General features: G+C 37.1%; 1 long non-coding RNA gene across 1 annotated transcript in view; it reads left to right on the top strand.

Moving 5' to 3' along the window:
• Positions 1 to 3375: 3375 nt before the first annotated feature.
• LOC310898480 overlaps positions 3376 to 18271 on the top strand; it is a 57635-nt gene continuing 42739 nt past the window's right edge. Inside the window, exons 1-2 of the long non-coding RNA XR_014583326.1 lie at positions 3376 to 4332; positions 4432 to 4564. This is a non-coding gene — a long non-coding RNA (uncharacterized lncRNA). The remainder of the gene's footprint in view (positions 4333 to 4431; positions 4565 to 18271) is intronic.

Below are 18271 nucleotides of genomic sequence, written 5' to 3'. Positions count from 1 at the left end.
AACATGAATGGCACATGCACAATACTTACTCTCAAAAGCAGTAACCTGAAACGACCACCTTTTGTTTCTGGAAGCCTTTAGAGTGCTCTTCCCCTTTGCCCCTCCTTTCCTTTGATGCACTTTGACAGAAGAATCAACGCCTGCAGCTACTCGCAGTGTGGCTTGGTAGCTGTAGACTCCCTATCAGGCTGTGATCTATTTTTTAAGAAACGGCATTTGTTCCTCTGAATGGCATCCTGCTGGTGTTTGCTCAAACCTCTTGGCTGGCTGCTGGTTATTCTGTAAGTCTAGAGCTCTCCTGTTGGTTTGGTGGAGACTGAAGTTGGTAACAACTGTGCTTGTACTCCCTTTTCATTCACCTACAGCTCTTAGGATCATACTTTCATGAATGGAGCAATGGAGTCTAGTTGTAATGTCACTCTGCAGGTTATATCCACATGCCGCTGAATTCATATTTGAAAAAGGTCAAGAGATTGGGTTCGTGTGCATCACAGCAATGTATGCTAATGTCAATAATAACTGCCTGCCTCTCATTGCTGGCTTGCTGAAGTTGAATGCTCCATCATACATGCTCTGCTCTATGATACAGAGAGGTGACAAACTCACCAGGGTAAGGAAAATAGCACTACTTCCTTCCCAGATAATATTCCGGATATACGTGGCACAGGATAAATGGTGCTTAACATAAAGTTGCAAAACTAAAAAGCAAAGAAAGTGGACACAGAGTAGCCAAGGAAGCACAGTGAATCATCAGTTCTTTGTGCACAAGAAGTCCTGCTCCAATTGTTTGGGACTCCAGGAGGAACAGTTGTCAGATCAATGAGTTTTAAAACAGGAATTTTATTTACTGAAGGTATGGTTTAATTGGAAAGGGAAATAAAACAGGAATTTTATTTACTGGAGGTATGGCTTAATTGGAAATGCTTAGAGTTAAAACTGAACATTGGTACACTTTGTAGTGTATGGGCCAAATCCTTAAATCATTCTTCATACAAGACTTCATATAAAGAATTTGGCCTCAAGTTGCACGGGGGAGGTTTAGGTTGGAAATTAGAAGACATTTCTTCTCAGAAAGAGCAGTCAGGCACTGGAACGTGTTGCCCAGGGAGGTGGTGGAGTCACTGTCCCTGGGGGTGTTCAAGTAAAGGTTGGACTTGGTGCTTAGGGACATGGTTTAGTGGGTGACATTGGTGGCAGGGGCATAGTTGGACCAGATCATCTTGAAGGTCTTTTCCAACCTTAATGACTCCATGATTTATAAGTTGCACCACAGGGAGGTTTGTTATTTGAAGAAGGCATCTGGTAAGTTATTTGTAAAATATGGAAGGCTAATTTAAGATTTTGCTGTAGCCTAGTTTTGGAGTGACAGAAAGTGGGCATTTGGTAGGGCTGGGAAGGAGGAACCAGTCATATGATAGCTTTTCTATTTTTTTTTTTCCTGGAGTTGGGCATTATTTGCTGAAGTTACAGCTCTTATGCAGAGAGGTTGGTAGGTAAATTGCTTTATCTAAGAGATTGCTGCTCTTTTTCAATAGAGGTCAAAACAAAACCAAGTTATCTTGAGTAATTAGAATAAAAATGTGATTTCACTTGGTGGGACTTCTGGTATAAAAGTTCACTTATAATGCATGTGGTATTACATCAGCACATTTGATGTGCAAAAGTGTTTAGCATTGGCAGTAGGTAACTTACTCAAAGCTGAGCTTGGCCTGCTTTCTGATCCTTTTGAAATACAATAAGATTGTGACATTAGCATGCTTACATGCAAAAGTTATTCAGTTGGGGGGTGAAGAAAATGAAGAAAGAGGATGATCCTTGGTACCACCAAGGGCTGGCCTGAACCGTTATACCTAGTGCGCCCTCAGTCACAGGATGCAGCAGACTGTGCACAGACCTGCAGCTCCTCTCTCAGGTTTATTGCTGCTTCTGACCATGCTTTACAACCAGTGATTTATGGATTAACTTCAGCTTCAATAAACTCTTTTGAACAACTTGACATATATGGCTTTGGAAAGCAGTTCATCATTGGTGCTGGTGAATCGCTATAAACCTGTTTTACCTGAGGGCCATGGAAAGGGATGGCTGCTCCCTGGGGGTCTGGTGGCAGGGGCTTCCCCTGGGGTGGGCAGCCAGGGCCCTCTCACTGCATCCAGCCCGGGGCAGCCCCAGCCCTTGCCCCCAGGTGAGCTCCTTGGTGGTGGCCTCAGGTGGGATCTCTGGGCAGGATGGAGTCCAGCCGTGAGGGGCTGGGCAGTCCAGCCTGGGCAGGGCATGGATGTGGCTGAGCTGGAGATGGGTGCACCTGCGACAGAGCTCAGGCTGAACTAAAATGGCACCTGAAGGTGGAGGGGAAGCCCCAGGTCTGGCTGCACAGAGCCACGCAGGCCTGCTGGTGCCCTGGGGACCCTGACAGCAAAAGGGGCACGGGTCCTTCTAGTTTAGTCCTTAGAGGTTGGGGAGGATGATTTGTGGGTACAGGTTAGAGCAAGAAGCCATGTGGGACAGCAGGGAGGAGAGAAAGGAAGCAGAATTTCAGTCCCAAGCCCAGGAGCCATTGTTGCTGCTGTGGCGGCGTCTTGCTCTGGCATCCCTGCTTACCTGCATTTGTTAGTGAGTGATAAGGATCCATGCTCTGTATTCATAAGAACATAATTACTTCCTGACAACAAATACCAGCCTTGGTGTGAGAACCATGTTGGCTTGCAGTTCTGCTATCTGTTACAGCATCTAAACTATTTATTGACCAGGTAAGATCCAGCACAGTGCAGATTTGCTCAAAATAAACTGCACCTCCTTTCCTCCCTTTCCTGCGAGAGCATAAAGTTACTTCTGTACATAGACCAAACAACATGTCATTAATTTAGGATTACTGTGAAACACCTACTAAAGCAATTTATAAATACCTCCCCGCCCCCATCCTCTCCCCCTACACTTCTACTGTCCCTGCAAAAATTTTTGATTCTCTCTCTATGTAGCAGGACAAGAAATGAATTTTTCATCAATAATGTATTTAACAAAGAAAGGTGCTTGACACTGGATTTATATTTTCCAAAGAGGAGTGTGCCTACAAGTTGAGGATCAGTCATTTAAGCTGTCTGAATGCAATTGAAATTGCAAATGTAAACTATCAGAAGGAAACACCTGTAAGTGTTAAATCGAGCAACTACTGATTTTCAACCAAATCAATAATTTGTAACAGGACAATGAATTTGTACCATCCAGTCAAATAAGAACTATCTTCTTATTATCATAAAAGTAATAGAAAGACTTGCACAGCATTTTCCCCCTAATTTGTCTTTCATTCTGCACCATAAAGATAACAAAGTATGGTGTTCTCTTAGAACATACTGTTTTACTGTGTATGTTTTTCATCGCTATAGTCTGGAGTATATTGTTGTTTAATTTGCTGATGGAAACCATCAATTAGAATTAGCTTGAGTGCTGTGGGAGGATAATGGCAACAGATATGAAGAGAACAGAATAGTATCTAGCATAAATTAATGATGCATTATTGTGCATCTCATTGACTTGGTGGCAGGGCTTATTGTATGAGTAAATAACTTACAGTTGCATCAAAAACTGGGCGAGTAGGAGGGTTTGGTTAGTGAACCATCTAATTACAGTCACTCATCTTAAAATGAAGGACTCTACTTCTTTGATAAAAGAAAGTATTTTTCCACATGTTAACATTTCATGTGTGGTTATAACCCATTCAAAAATATTCTGACACCAATGTAATTTACGGGGTGTGTCTAAGGCTAATAAAACTTTACCTTTCATACAATAAATATATATAAGTAAAATTTACTATGCCATACTTTTGATCATGCTGGTCTTCTGTTTCTCACATCAAAAGAGTTATAAAAGTTGTGGTATGTTCAGCCACAGCTAGCAATTATCATCAGGGTAAAAAAGGAGCCAGTCTTTGAGCTACTTTCACTGTCAATAGTGAAAACTTGTTGCTTATCAAAGCGTGAAAATATTCACATGCCCAAGTAGGTGTCTGTTCAAAGGCTTTTTTTTTTTTTTTTTGGTGAACAGATGGAGATATCCTGGATACTTAGCTCAGCGGGATGTTTGAGAATGAATGTGAATTCTTCCACAAGGATGAGAGCAAACAGATAACTTTATTTTCATGCACAACTGTGATTAAAATGTATATATAAATATGTAGGTATATTAGTGATTTTTGTGTTTCTATTAAGTGACCTTAAATGGTAGGATTTTTGAAATTTGAATTCTGTTGAAATGCAGGAACCCAGAAAAGAATAATGAAATTGATATCCCCCCCACCCCTCCCTCTGAAATTAAGTGGACTCATCAATAGAAAAGGTATTAACCAGTTATGATGTCTTCTATTTGGTTCTCTAATACTGTGCCTTTCTGAATTCGCTACTGTATAGTGATGTTTTTTTAAATCTCATTTAACAGGCAGAATTTTGGAAGACTTAGCATCCAGCTGCAAAAAAGAAAAATTATTTTAAGTCATGTAATTAAGTCAGCCAGAATGAATTAAAACAGTCAGACCAACAGAGAGCCCTTTTTGCCATCCACTGTACAGTAGGTATGTAATATCTAATTAATGTTTAATATGCAGTTCACTTGTACTTGATATTTAATTTATAGCTATAAAGAAAGCATATAGTCTAATAGTAATATGAACGATTTCTCCATGAAAGAATCTGCATCATGGAAATTAGGGGAAGGAGGAAATAAAAACACAGTGGTTGCTTTGTTCTTTTTTGTATAATAGAAATAAATATTGAAATATCTTTTTGTTTCATCTTTAACTAAATTAAAATTTTATAGGAAATGAAAGCAGCAGAGTAATTGAGGCAGTAATATTCTTTAAATCAAACTTGCAAAACATGAAGTCTGAAATATGAGAATTTCATGCAGGTTGACAATTTCTGAGCCTTACCTTTGAAATCTCAGTGTCTAACTGGTTATGCAAGTACTCTGACTCAGTGATGAAGAAAATGATCTCCTCATGGTTGAGAGTAATTTAATCAGGACTGTAAAATTTGGGTTTGGCTTACCCAAAAGAGGTCTGCTCTTTGTAAAACCCTGTAACAAATTCCACGACTAAAATTACATTTATTTCTTTGAGTATCAAATGAATAAATTAATCAATTTATTAATTCAATCAATCTTATTAACCAAAATTAATAATAATAAAAAGCAACTAGGCCTATTTGGATACATATGCAGTGTAATTAATTTAATAAAAGCAACAGAACCAATTTAGCAGTGGAAGCTATATTTATCATTCTTGTGGGGAGGAAAAGATAGGATAGAATACTTCTGAAATATCACATCTGGTCATTTAGAGGGAACAAAATACAGGTTTGTATCACTTAAAAATTAAATTTGAGCATGTTGCATTTTCTCCCTTAACAGGAGACATCTTTGGCAACACTGACTTTGTGGTAGGAAGGGTCTTGAAGGACTGTATGGATTTTTATTAAGTCTTAATTTCAGAGTTTATAGTTATATCTCACAAGCGATGTACAGTATATATCTGAATTGAGAGTTCTATTGTTACTGGTTTTTTGTTTTGTTTTGTTTTTTGGCAGTGCAAAGGGATGTACTTGTTTTGTGCTTTTTGTGCTTACTGTGCCCTGATACTGGAGGAACACCGAAGATCTTATAAAAAAGAAAAAAAAAAAAAGTTAAAAGAGCTATAAGCATTTTTTTTTTTTTTTACTTTATTCTTGTGGCTGCTCTGAATATCTGTCTGTCTTGTCACTTTAGAGAGTCTGATTGATCATATGGCCAGTCTTGGAAAATGTATTAAGTATGGACTTTGTTCTTAATGACCCATATATAGGGTCCTCAGTAAATTGTAGGGTATAGCCTTGGGAAGGCACTGCAAAAATATAGGAACTAAAATTTTAGCAATATGATCCAGCCTTGAAATTTTTTGTCGTTTTTCTTTTTTTTTTTTTTCCCCCAGGAAGTCTAATTAGGGGGGAAAAAAAGCCTGTAAATGTCGAGTTTTAAACTTTTAAAAACTGAAATATGAAAGGGAGTCTATTTTGATAACAGGCTGTGTAGAAGAAAGAGAATAAATAATGAGTAGTGCTTAATGTGGCAGACTTGGATTCAGTGTCTTTCAAGGAATGACAAGCAGCACTGACTTCTTGTTATTTATTGACAGAAGACTGGTGACCATTAGAGAAGCCTTTTCATAAATTGAAGTAACCTTGTTTTAATCATTAATAAACTAGGGCTAAATGTCTACCAGTGCAAGATGATGGCTTCAGTTTTGAGTTTGGACACAAGCTAATTGAGCAAATGGCTACATGTTGGAAGAAAATAATAATAAAAAAAAGAAAGCAGTAAAAATGTTATCATCTTCCATGAATAGGCACAGACAATTGCCTGCAGATATTCGGAGTACTTCTCCATTGAGCTCTGACAGCAGTGGAAAAAAATAACCAATTCCATACAAGCATATACCTGCCACTGAAGAACGATACAATTTGTTCCCTCTTGAGATCTGAGAAATGTCATCATGCATGAAAATCTCCTGTGCATGGGCAAATCACAGTACTGTAAAGAGAAGAAAATGCAACTGGATGAAGGAAGTACATAATTCTTCCTGGTTGGGTTATGTGAACCTGACTTTTGAGATGTCATTGTTGATGTGACATTATTTTATCTGGGATTAAGTGTTCGTACATGTTTCTTTGAAATATGGTCAAAAATCAGAGTCTTCAACTAATAGGGATTTATTTCTTTATTTGTTTGTCCAGTTCTGTACACGATATATTGTTGAGAGAGAAAATACTGCCATGTCTAGTGCACAAAATCTGTTGGTCACACTCTCATCCAGGCACCACTACATGTTTTTGAGTGCCACCTGCTGTTTTCTTCTCTCTTAAGCATTTACAGATACATTTTTCTGAAGGTGTACTGTTGTGTCAGGTGCCAACTCCTGAGCATAGCCTTAGAGAATACAATTCTCTCATGGCTGTCAGCTGTCTTAGGGAGTTGCAGACCAAAAGACAACAACTGCCTATGCATTCCAAGGCTTTCCTGGTATCTACGTTTCACTGACTGGGGTTTCAACTCTGGGCGTTGCTGCTCATGTTTGGTCTTCTATTGTCTTGTTAGAAAGGTACAGTAGGGAGAACAACAACAACAAAATAAAAACAAGAAACCCACCATCAAACAACAAAAACAAAAACCAAAAAAGAAACAGGGGGATCATGCAAATACACAATGGAGTGCATTCTGCAGAATAGCAACGGCTTATATGAAAGCATGCTTCCTGCATTGATGTAAGGGTGTGCTCTTGGCAAATTATCTGCTCAGTGTCCAGGTGACACTCAGTAAAATAAGCAGGAGAAGCCATGCTCATATTGTTGCTTCTCTAAGGGACTTTGTGAATCTGTCCACCATTTGTGTATAGCATGTATGGTCTGTTTGAAAGAGGAGAGAATAGGCACATCATAAAAATGTGTTTTGTGGAAATCTAGGTCTGTGATATCTATTTGACCATAACTGCAGTCATAACAACATGATTGGGATGTTGATTTAAAAAAAAAAACACAAAAAAACGATTAGCCTTCGTAATGGTCTGTTTTGCATAGACACTGTCTTCCACTGTGGATGGAAAGTGCTGTGATGAAAAGTACTTGTTTATTCTCTTGATTCCCGTAGAGAGCAGTCAGGAATAAAGTGACGGGTAACTTGCATCCATGTAACTCCCACTGGGTTTCTATTTACAAACTGCCAGAAGACAAGCTGTCTCTCCCAGTGGCATTCTCTGAGGAGGCTTTTGTGTTGTCTGTGACATTCATTACACATGTGACTGCACAGCACCTGTCAGTCACTCTCACCCAGAGAGACACCCACCACTGCCTGAGACAGTGGATGAGTTAGACGAGCAAATTTAAAAATACAATATGTTGAAATTGAGTGAGTGATGGATAACTAAGTAAACAGTGGTAATGTAGACAAGCATGTACTAAGATCTAGACTACTTTCATTGTGATTTTGTATTTTTATGGTCCCCATTTATGTGTGTCTGTTTTGAAAGAGTTTGAGAGAGAAACTTTTTTTTTTTTTTTTTTCCCTCCTTAAAGCACTGAGAATTTGAAGTGAAACAGTTCATGTTGTTTCCACCAACTATTAGCCTGGCCACCTGTGGTTCCACCCTCCCCGCCACATTCCTGGGTGCTTGCTGTATGGTCCTCCACCCCATAATCTGCCTGCTAGGAACCACCCTGCAAAAACACAGAACAGTTGTAGCTGTTTTGAAGCTGCTTTGGCTTCCTGGCTCACCAGGAAATCGGAGAGGCTTTTGGAATGAGGAAGAAGCGGTAGGATGGAGAGGGATTGGAAAGAAAGCATTAGGATCATGACAGGATAAAGCTGTACCAGCTTTAACAGTTGTGAAATAGCAGACTCCAGTGTGTTATGTGTTAGACTTTTGTTCTGATAGGAAAAAAAGAATCAGTGTAAAATAGTTTTAAAATCTTTTTGGATACTTTGGTGCAAGTCAGATGAAGAATGGCTGTTATTTTGCTGTGTAAGTAAGTAGGCTGCAGTAAAAAGCAGTAATATGGGCTTCAGCATTATAAGGGTTATAGCTGGAATGGCTAGGAGTCAGAAGGCAGACAGAAAAATGTGAATACTGAATTACTTAATATTTTAAAGATGATCAGAAGTGTGCGGCCTTAAAATGCCAGAAGCATATAAGGTGGAGGGGTGGGTGCAGGTAAAGAGAAATGGAGAAGACTTTCCAATTTGTGACGGTTTCAATTGATCAAAATCTGTTTTGTTTTGTTTGTTTGCTTTTATTTTTCTGTTTTGGTAACTAGAAACTTTTGTTCTTTGCTGTTGCACCGTGTGGATCTTTTCCTCAGCCAGGAACCCAGGCAGGGTGCATGCCATGCAACGGTCCCAAGGCATTCAAGCTGAGTTCTTTCTGACTCCTGCACTGGTTTTGACAAAAGTTTATCAAGCTAGGGATGTCTTGAGTGAAATGTTTCAGGGTCAGTTCATTGGCATTTTTTAATGAAAAATTTTCAACAGCTAAAGACTAGCCTGGCTCACAGCGGAAGAGAAAGCAGCTGTAATATATAATGAAACAAACGGAAAAAAAGGGAAGTTGATAGCAATGAATAAATGAATATAAATGAGAAGCTAGGAATTGAAGACATTTGTAAAGGAAGCAGAAGGACACAAGGAGAAAACTATGGTCATTGGAATTAAGAACTTTAAGAAGTTTTTTAAGAGGAATAAATTATAAAGATGGTATTAGTTTGTTGCTATATGGAAAAGACAGAAAGTGGGTAATAATGCAGGAAAAATAGTGGTAGTCAATCAACATTTTTGCTACATATTTAACCAACTTTTCTGAATTCTGTGCTAACCTGTACACCTTTCTCAGCTAAGATAACTAATTCCAAGTTAAATGGTATTCAGTGATCTTATCCATATGGATTGAAGAGGCAGAGAAGAGAGTGCTGCTAGGGAAACTGTTGATTAAGCAGAAGTAGATAAGCATTAACAGTAACAAAGGAGTTGTAAGGTGGTCAATAATGAGATAGAGATGGGATAAGAAACAAATAATTAGGCTAGATGAAGACTTTGTGTTTGCAAGTGTTGAACAGGTCTGGCTTAAGATTTTCATTTGTGCCTGCAGACTTTTCTCCTTAAGCTGCCAAAATGCTGCTATCCCTTCAGACCCCTAGGATTCCTCAGTAGTCCTCACCCTGGGTAGGAAACAAATTCCTTTGCCTTCTCTGTGTTCTCTGAGACCAGTATTCTTCTCTCCCTGTAGTCCACTTTATTGCCTGGACAGCAGTCTACTTCCATGCATTTCTCCCATGTTGTCTCGCCTCCTTTCCCAGGTGGGGCATGTTACAGGTTCATGTGTAAAAGACAAAGTTAGGAGTGAAACAAAATCCTGATTCTCCAATGAAGGTATTACAGCCATATGATGCTGCTGAATCTGAAATTATTTGTTTTGACAATTAATGAAGATAACGTGCACAGGTTGCTAAAATTTGGCATTTTCATATCAACTTTTCGATATTGTAAGTGTCCAAATATTACAGAAAAACTGTAGGATCTAAGTAGACTATTAATGTTGCTTTTCCATAAAGCTGGAACTGGAAAATTCCAGAAGATGAAAAGAATCTGTTGCTGAGCCAACATTTTGAAATGGTGAAGGAGGTTTCAATGCTAATTATAGGCCTGTCACTTTGACTTACATCTTGGCCAAAATAATGGCATGGCTGATATAGGACTCAATTATAAAGAATGAAATAAGGGTAATGATAATAGTTAGATTTATGGAAATGATATTGTAAAACTGCATTAACACTCTTTTGTTGAGATTACAGTTTGGATTGATAGTTATAAGAGTTGTTGATGTAGGAAGGTCTTTTTTTTATGGCAAAGGCAGACTTGGGTTGGCAAAGAATTTTGATTAAGCAACTAGAACTATAAAGTCATCACAGTACATGCTGCATAAATGAAGAGCGGCTAAATGAGTAGTAAGTAGTCATTAGGCAGGCATGGGTCCAGTAGTCTTGATCAGGGATGGCCATACAGTTTGAAGGCTCATCAGTGGCCTGGAATAAACAACATTGTTAGTTGTTTATTAGTGTGCAGATAATGCAAAGACCGAGAGAGCTGAACATAAAGAGCGTAGGTCACTGATAGAGCAACACAGATTGTCAGTAAAGATGGTAGAATTGAGACAACCACATTTGGATATAAAGCAAAGACATAGGGAGTGCTTACAGCATAACAGACTGCATGAACTATGAAGGTGGGATAACTGGCTTCTAATATGACAATGTGTCTTGTATAGTCCTTAAGTGCTTAAAGGGAATAGAGCATCTTTTTTTTTTTTTTTTTTTTGTCAGTATGTGTTTGTAGGTTTTGTTGTCTTTGGAGTACTAATTTTTGGTGACCACAAAGGCTTCTTTTGGTTTTACGGTCTGGTGTTGCTATTATGTAAACCTGGATATTCTTGTTGCTATTCTTTTAGTGCTCATAGTCAAGTTTTGTGGGTTTAATTGTGCTGCTTTCTTGATAGTGAGAACAAGTCTCAAGGGTACTGTGAAAGACGATGGAAAATTGTGATGCATTTTACCCAGACTAATTTTACATGAACAGGTGTTGACAGACATACTGTACTAGATGTAGTTTTCACTGAGAAAAATGTGTAGTTTTTGCTTATTCTACCTTCCTTGAATAACAGACAAGTTTGTATTTGCATGTGGCAAGGTCAGAAAGTTCTTTGTTTTCCAGGTCCTCAAATTTGAGGATATTTTGCATCAAATAAATGTATGTAGGTCTACAGTTCCACCAGTCTTTGCAGTAATTCTGTTAAGTAGCATCAAGCTCATCATGTTAATTTACAAATACAACTTTGTAAAAATGTGAATTTAAATTTCCAACTAATACCCCTGCAATATTAATATACTAGATAATTTGAGGCAACCTGTTTGATTTTTCTCCCTCATTTTCTATATCTAAAATGGAGAAGTTCCTCCTTTGTAAAATGCTTTTGAGATCTCCTGATGAAATAGACATAGTTTACGTGATATGGTAGTATCAATCTTTAAAGGATTTGCATTATAGACAACCTTTAGTGAGATTTTTCTTTGTAATAAAAGTGCTTTTTCTATATTTGGTGGAGTTAGGATCCTGGGAGTACAGGGGGTGCAAATGAGAACTTCTGAAAGCTAAAAACCCCAATAAGTACATCAAACAACTTTTACTACTCCACAGTGAAACTGCATTCTTCTCAGTGAAACTGATTTCTCTTCCTTATTTTAATAAGACTAGATTATGAAGACTAGATTATAAAATTAATAAAGCTAGCAGTGTCTTACTGGACCTTCATTACTCATCTGTCTTTTTCAAATATTTAATGGATATACCAGATGTCTATATTATATTCATTCTGCCAACAGATGTAAGGAAAGTAGTCAAACATAATAAATTTCAGTTTGTATGTGGCTGTTTTGGTGTTTCCCCTTTTTAACAAGATTTTCTTGCATTCTGCACTTATCTGTGAGCATCTAAAAATTTCTCTATGATGAAGAATTGTTTATTTTCTATTATTATTAATTGCTTGGCAGTTCAGTTTAGAGGTACTACACTGTAGACTGGCACATCTCTTTCTTTTCTCTTCTACTCATTAGCAGGGAGTCTTTAATCTCTTCTTTCTCTGCTTTTCTTAATAATCACAATATCTCACTTTCCCAGTGGGATTCAGCCTAAGATTGAGTAGAAAATTAGACTCACATCAGGCAGGCTGAGCTTATAATAATGCTGAAGAAGTAATATAACATAAAAAATGAGACATTTCTGCTCTGCATATGGTTTTAATTATTGTAGCTTTTGGAGTGTAATTGCAAAAATACACTAATGAATTGAACTGAGGTTGAAAAATCTCCTTTATCTTTTAAAATAAAAACATTCCAGTCCAAACGTGAAATCTACAATGTTTTAAAGTGTAATAGAAACTGTTTCTTGAATTAGAGTTTATGAAACTCTTTATTAATGTGGATTTTTAAATTTCCTATGTGTCTTTGTTTTTTGTATGTAGACCACATTGGCAAAACAGAAAAATATTTTGAATTTTGCTGAATAATGTACATATTTATTTGATCACCAAAATAATCACCAAAGGAATTTTATTGTGTCCATTGAAGAAATCTATTTGTTTATTTCTTGTTACTCATATTGTCTTGGTTTAGTTGATTTTATGAATATAGATACAAATCTAAAATCTCATATTAAGTATTCTCTCTGAAGTATAATCAACTGTATTTTCATACATATATGACTAGTTTCTAGAATATCATCTTTATTTGTCACCAGATTGAGTATAATTTTGGAATTAAAACATCTGTAACGAAATATCAATGTGATTTACTCATGTTGTCTCGTTGAAGTATTTGCACAGATTTGTGTTTTAAGTGGAAATGGTCAAAATACGAACTAAAAAAAGTCAATTACAAAGATGATTAAACAACATTAGTTTTTTATTTTTAAATTATTTTATTTATATCTGTAAAATAATCTATCTTTCTACTACAGAATCTTTAAGTTGTGGTGGTGTTTTTTTTTTTCCCTATAACAGTCTTTGACAGTAGGTTGTGAAATGTAAGATAATTAATATTTTACAGGCAATTCAGTGAATATTGGCTACAGTGACCAGCATAGTCTTGCAAGGTGTTGCCCTACGCGTCCGATAGGAAAGGCCCTATGGCTTGCACTAAGGTAGTCTGAGGCTAGAAGCATTTCAGAGCTGTGGCCTTGCTGTACATTCAATACAAAGTTGGTCTCTAGGGCCCTGTTATCGCAGCAGGACTAAAGATGTATGTACAGTTCACTGGCCAATGCTAATGACTGATAAAGTTCAGATTTAGTTAAGATCAGTTAAAAATGTTATCCTTCTTCATTAAGAATTTCATCAGGTCCATTGATGTCAATGTGGTTAGAAGATGTTTGTACTTGGCTTTTTGTTGTAGTTTTTTTTTTGTCCTTTCTTGCAATTGAGTTGCAAAGTTGCCTATAACTCAAAAATCCAGTGTGTACCTGGGCTAAATGAAGGAGAATTTTCTTCGAATATAAATTGCATAATCAAACCCTACAAGCAACCTAAAATATGCTCTTGAGGAGTTAATTCCTTTTACTGGTTGAGGATTTTGCTGAAATATGATTGTGCTTTGCATACATAGATTTTTTTTTTCCCTAATTTATTTATCTTTAAACCTCTGCATGGCAGGCAAACAGTATTTTCTATTTTTTAAGGAGGCACAAAATGTTTAAAGGCTGGATCAACAAAAACATTTAAAGTGTACTGTTATTCAAGTACTGTTTGTTTATCTCTGAGCCGTTCCTGATGAAGTGGAATAAATGTCCTGGTGGCCCCATGTTGCAGTGGTTTACCTTCAGGCATAAAAGAAACTTGCAGAAAACCACTAGCTGAGCTCTGCTGTCCTGGTGTCCTAGGTCAGTCTCCTAACAACCCTGTCATTTCCACTATTGGTCTGGACCTTATCTCTGTATCAGATATGTGATTTTTTATTTTTTTTTTCATATGCTGGCTGGCTCATTTTAACATGTTTAGATTTAAATCTCTCTCTGTTGTTGAGATTAGAAGTCAAACACAAAACCATGTTTGGTGATTAGATGTGCCCTTTCATTTTGTGATTACTTTGTAATTGGGAATAGATGTCCTAACAGAATGAGATCCATATTAAACATATGCAGACTTAAAACTTACAAGTATAGCTGGTTTGAAAATATAATATTTTAGTACTGAAAAGTTTGCTCTACTAGCTTTCTGCTAATATGTTTTTGCAATATTTACTATTGGGACTTGGTGATCTCTATTCTTTGAAACAGATAATTCTGACTATGCTCATTCAGATAAAAAAGTTTTCTTCATTAAAAATAACAATGGAATTCTTCTGGTTTCCTCTGCTAGAAAGGTGCTACTCAATTGCTGCCTTTACTTGCTGGTGAACTTTTGAACGCTCACTCTCCTCATTTTTCTTTTTTGAGGGCAGGCATGAAGCAGTATGATTGCTTATCTGCTTCTCTGCTAATCCCTTCTCTGTAGCTTTTAAACCAGCTATTCAGCTTCACCCAACTTTGAAGGAAGGTAAGTCTTGAAGTTGAAAGAATTTTTTGAGTTCTATCTTGTTAGACAAAAGAGAGAAAACTAAAATATTTGTCCTCCTTGTACTCTGAAGGAAAGTCAGGAATAACTCAGCTGTTATATATTCTGTTTGGTTCCAGGCAGCTGGCCAGTCAGCACATTAATAACTTTTTAGGCACCACATATGCTTTCTGTTGGGCAGTGTAAAAGTCACAGGGCTGCTTAGAAGATGGGGTGGGGAGCAGAGTGGGGTGAGGGAAGAGACAGGAGATGATCTTAAATATAGGTTACTATAAGCATAGGAGGCAGTAAAGGTGTAGGGAAAAAAAAAGAATAACAGAAAATCTGCTTAATTAATCTTTCCAAGTTCAGAATAAATTACATGTGACTATATTATAGTTCTGTGAACAGGTCTTAGTATGTGAAGGAGGAATACTGTTCAAAACTTTGCCATTTTGAAAGCTATAGATACAAAACTTAGCAAAGTTAACTTAAAGAGAGATGACTGCTGGGTTTTGAGGGTGAGGCTGGTGAACAGGTATACACCAGGTACAGTAATATTCACTCTGAACTTCAGGCTGCTGCAAAATTCAGACCTCTCTTTTAAAAACCTTTTTCTTGCTAATGGAGCTCTTCGCATCTTTCTGCTGCAGAGTTTGTGGTATTTTTCTATAAATCGTTTTTTTTTTTTCCTCTTTTTTTTTTTTTTGGAAAAAAAGGAAGATTTCTACATAAAAAACAGAGCAGAAATAAATTTTGTATTTACCATTTATTGAAAACTGGTAGGACAGCTGACTAGAAGTTTTTTCCTCAGTGATAATATGTTGTCTCCTTGGTGTCTGAGGTTGTGTAGTGTGTCTTCGGATGACTGGTTCATGAGCAAATGCCAGGAACATACTGAACAGGTGAAAGGATCCGTTATTATTGACAACTAATCTGACATTTAAATTTTTCAAAATTTAACATTAAATTTCCATGTTTTCCTTGCAATGCCAAAACAGTTGCACAGATTTGTTCCAATTTTTTTGAAGTTAGCGTCTTTAGTAAAACACCATTTAGGTTGTCTCCCTAATATAAAAAGCTTTTTGGTGTATCATCATTTTCCTAATAAATCTGATTAAAATATGTACTCTGGAATTAACTGAGTAAAAAAAAAAAAAGCAAGCTCTGGGTGGTTATATCTGGGAAAGGAAAGGAGAAGTAAGTGATTTCAATGAAAAAGTAGTGGCCTTTTAATAGTCATAATTATACAATATAATATAGGCATAGAATTTCTTTGGGTCACTCAGAGATGTTGTTTGGGTGTAATCTTGTGTGGGAGGTGATGTAAATTTTCTCTTTGTTAAAGCTGACACTTTCAGTATAATATTTTAGTATTTGAAATATTTTGCATTCCAAGCCAATTGTAAACAGAAAAGTGGTAAGAATTGCTGTGGTAAAGTTAATTGCTACTGTCTATGAGGAACAGCATGCTTTTATTGGTGAGTGCAGTTGACGTAGCAGCAAGAAAGTTTGCAATTCATACATACAGAGGTGAACAAAGAACTACATCAGATTGGAAGTGAACTGGGGCGGATTAATTAGGTCTCTGAGCAGCCAGTCAGGGACTCCTGAGCTCTCTGGTGTGCTTACGCTTTCACACTGTCTTCTGAATCTGGAGTTTGCAGCTGCACTATGCGGTGGCCCAAATCTGGTCCCAGTACACTATGTGATAAAAATTCCAGTTGAAACAAAGTCAGGCCAATAGTGAACATATACAAAAAATCCATCCAAGGTGTACATCACTGGTTACTCTGGAATGTGAATAATGAAAAATATCTGTCACTAAGGGTATAAAACATATTTCTCAAGGCATTTCTAGTTGTTGTTCTCCACCAGTTCAGCATATAAATACACTGATTTTAATACAAAATCTTGTCAAGTATTTTAAATTCAACACAGTAAAATGGGATATATATTTTTCTGCCTGCATTTGCTAGTAAAAGTGCACGCATATCATAGATAAAAAAATAAAATATTAATTATTTTTAAATACATGCCATTTTCCACCTGGGGACAGAAAGACAGAAAAATGCTAGTCATGTAGCTTAATGGACTAATAGAAAGGCACTCCAGTGCAACACTGACAGAAGAGGTATAAAGCCTGATTAGAATATTTATAACTGGTAGCTTGTAAGCAATCTGGACAAAGGAATGTCTCTCTAGATTTTTGTAATGTATTGCATACATTTACAGTACTCTATAAATGCCTATTACTTAGAATAAATTCCTTAAAATATGGAGATACTTGTTAATTTACAATCTATGGCATAGCTATGGATCAATTGTTTTTGTGTTCCTGTCCCCCCCTCCCCTGCCTGCATAGCTGGCTCCATGGCTATCTATTATTAAAGATGTAAGAGAGGAACATTTTAATTTTCTCACAAAACCACAGCAACCCTAGTAGGAATATATCCTTATATTTATCCTCTGACTTTAACCTAGCATTAGAAGACTCTTTATTCCTTATGCTGTTGCATAGAATAATGTGATAACAATGATGGTGTACCTAGAAATGGAAGAGCAATCTTTCAGTAAATCTGCTGGCATGGCAAGACATTGTCATTTAATTTCAAGCAAATGTACCTGGTAGCATTCAGTTTCAGTTTGTAAAGAGATTGTTCCACAGATTTGAGGTCTGGGGGTTTGAAGATCACCATTTCATGATTAAAGTCTGCCTTTTTAAAGGGACAAAGTAAAACATAGGACTGTTCCAAGACATTCTGATTTTGTAATATATTTGGTGTAAATCCTAAAAACCTCCACATATTCATGAGAACTGAGGCTCTCGTTACTTGTGGGAAATACAGTAGTAGCTAGGCCGTATTTGTGGAGATGGTTACTTTTTAAAAATTTAGAGTGGTACCTCTCAATCACAAAGGGGTGATTCCCCTTTGTGTTGGGAAGCAGTCATCTGGAGAAAAATCCAGCAAGAAAATTCAGAGATAACCATGTTTGTGGGCCAGAATCTTTGTCACCAGATGAACATTATGCTGCTATCAGATAGCAGGTAGTTCATTCCTGTGGTTAAGTTTTGTGTGTGTGTGTTTCTTGTTTAGTGGGGCTGGACACTAGTAGAAAGTGTAATCAGATATAGCAAGCAGCCTGTTAATACTTGCTGTGGTGCTCTAAGAGAGAGTTGTCCTGACTGCCTGAGGTCCATCAGCATTCAGATTATACCACAGTATCTTAAAATGATGACTGTGTTAATTTTCGTGCTTTGTCCTGCAGAATCCAACTGGTGTGATTTTCTGTAAGAGCAAACTACTTGAGAGCTGTATTCTCATCCCAGGTCTGTTGGCCTCTGAACACCAGTAAATGCCTCATTGTGTCTAGTGGTGTTCAAAGCTACCAGGAGGCCTACTGCTAGACATCAGGCACTTTATTTTCTACTTGTAGTGTGGAAGGAACCTGTCTATTGAGCGATAGACAACTTACTTTCCTAACAGGTAAGGGGACTAGGCAGTTTTGTGGCTGCCTTACTCAGTAAAGCTTATTTAGGGATTTCATGGTGGGTATTTAAGTGTTTACCAACAAAAAATATTTTCTTGAGCAAAGGATAGATCACAGCTTGTATACATAAAG

Source organism: Anser anser, assembly GCF_964211835.1.
Source record: "Anser anser genome assembly, chromosome: 4".
NCBI lineage: Eukaryota > Metazoa > Chordata > Aves > Anseriformes > Anatidae > Anser > Anser anser.
This window is presented reverse-complemented; position numbering and strand designations above follow the sequence as displayed.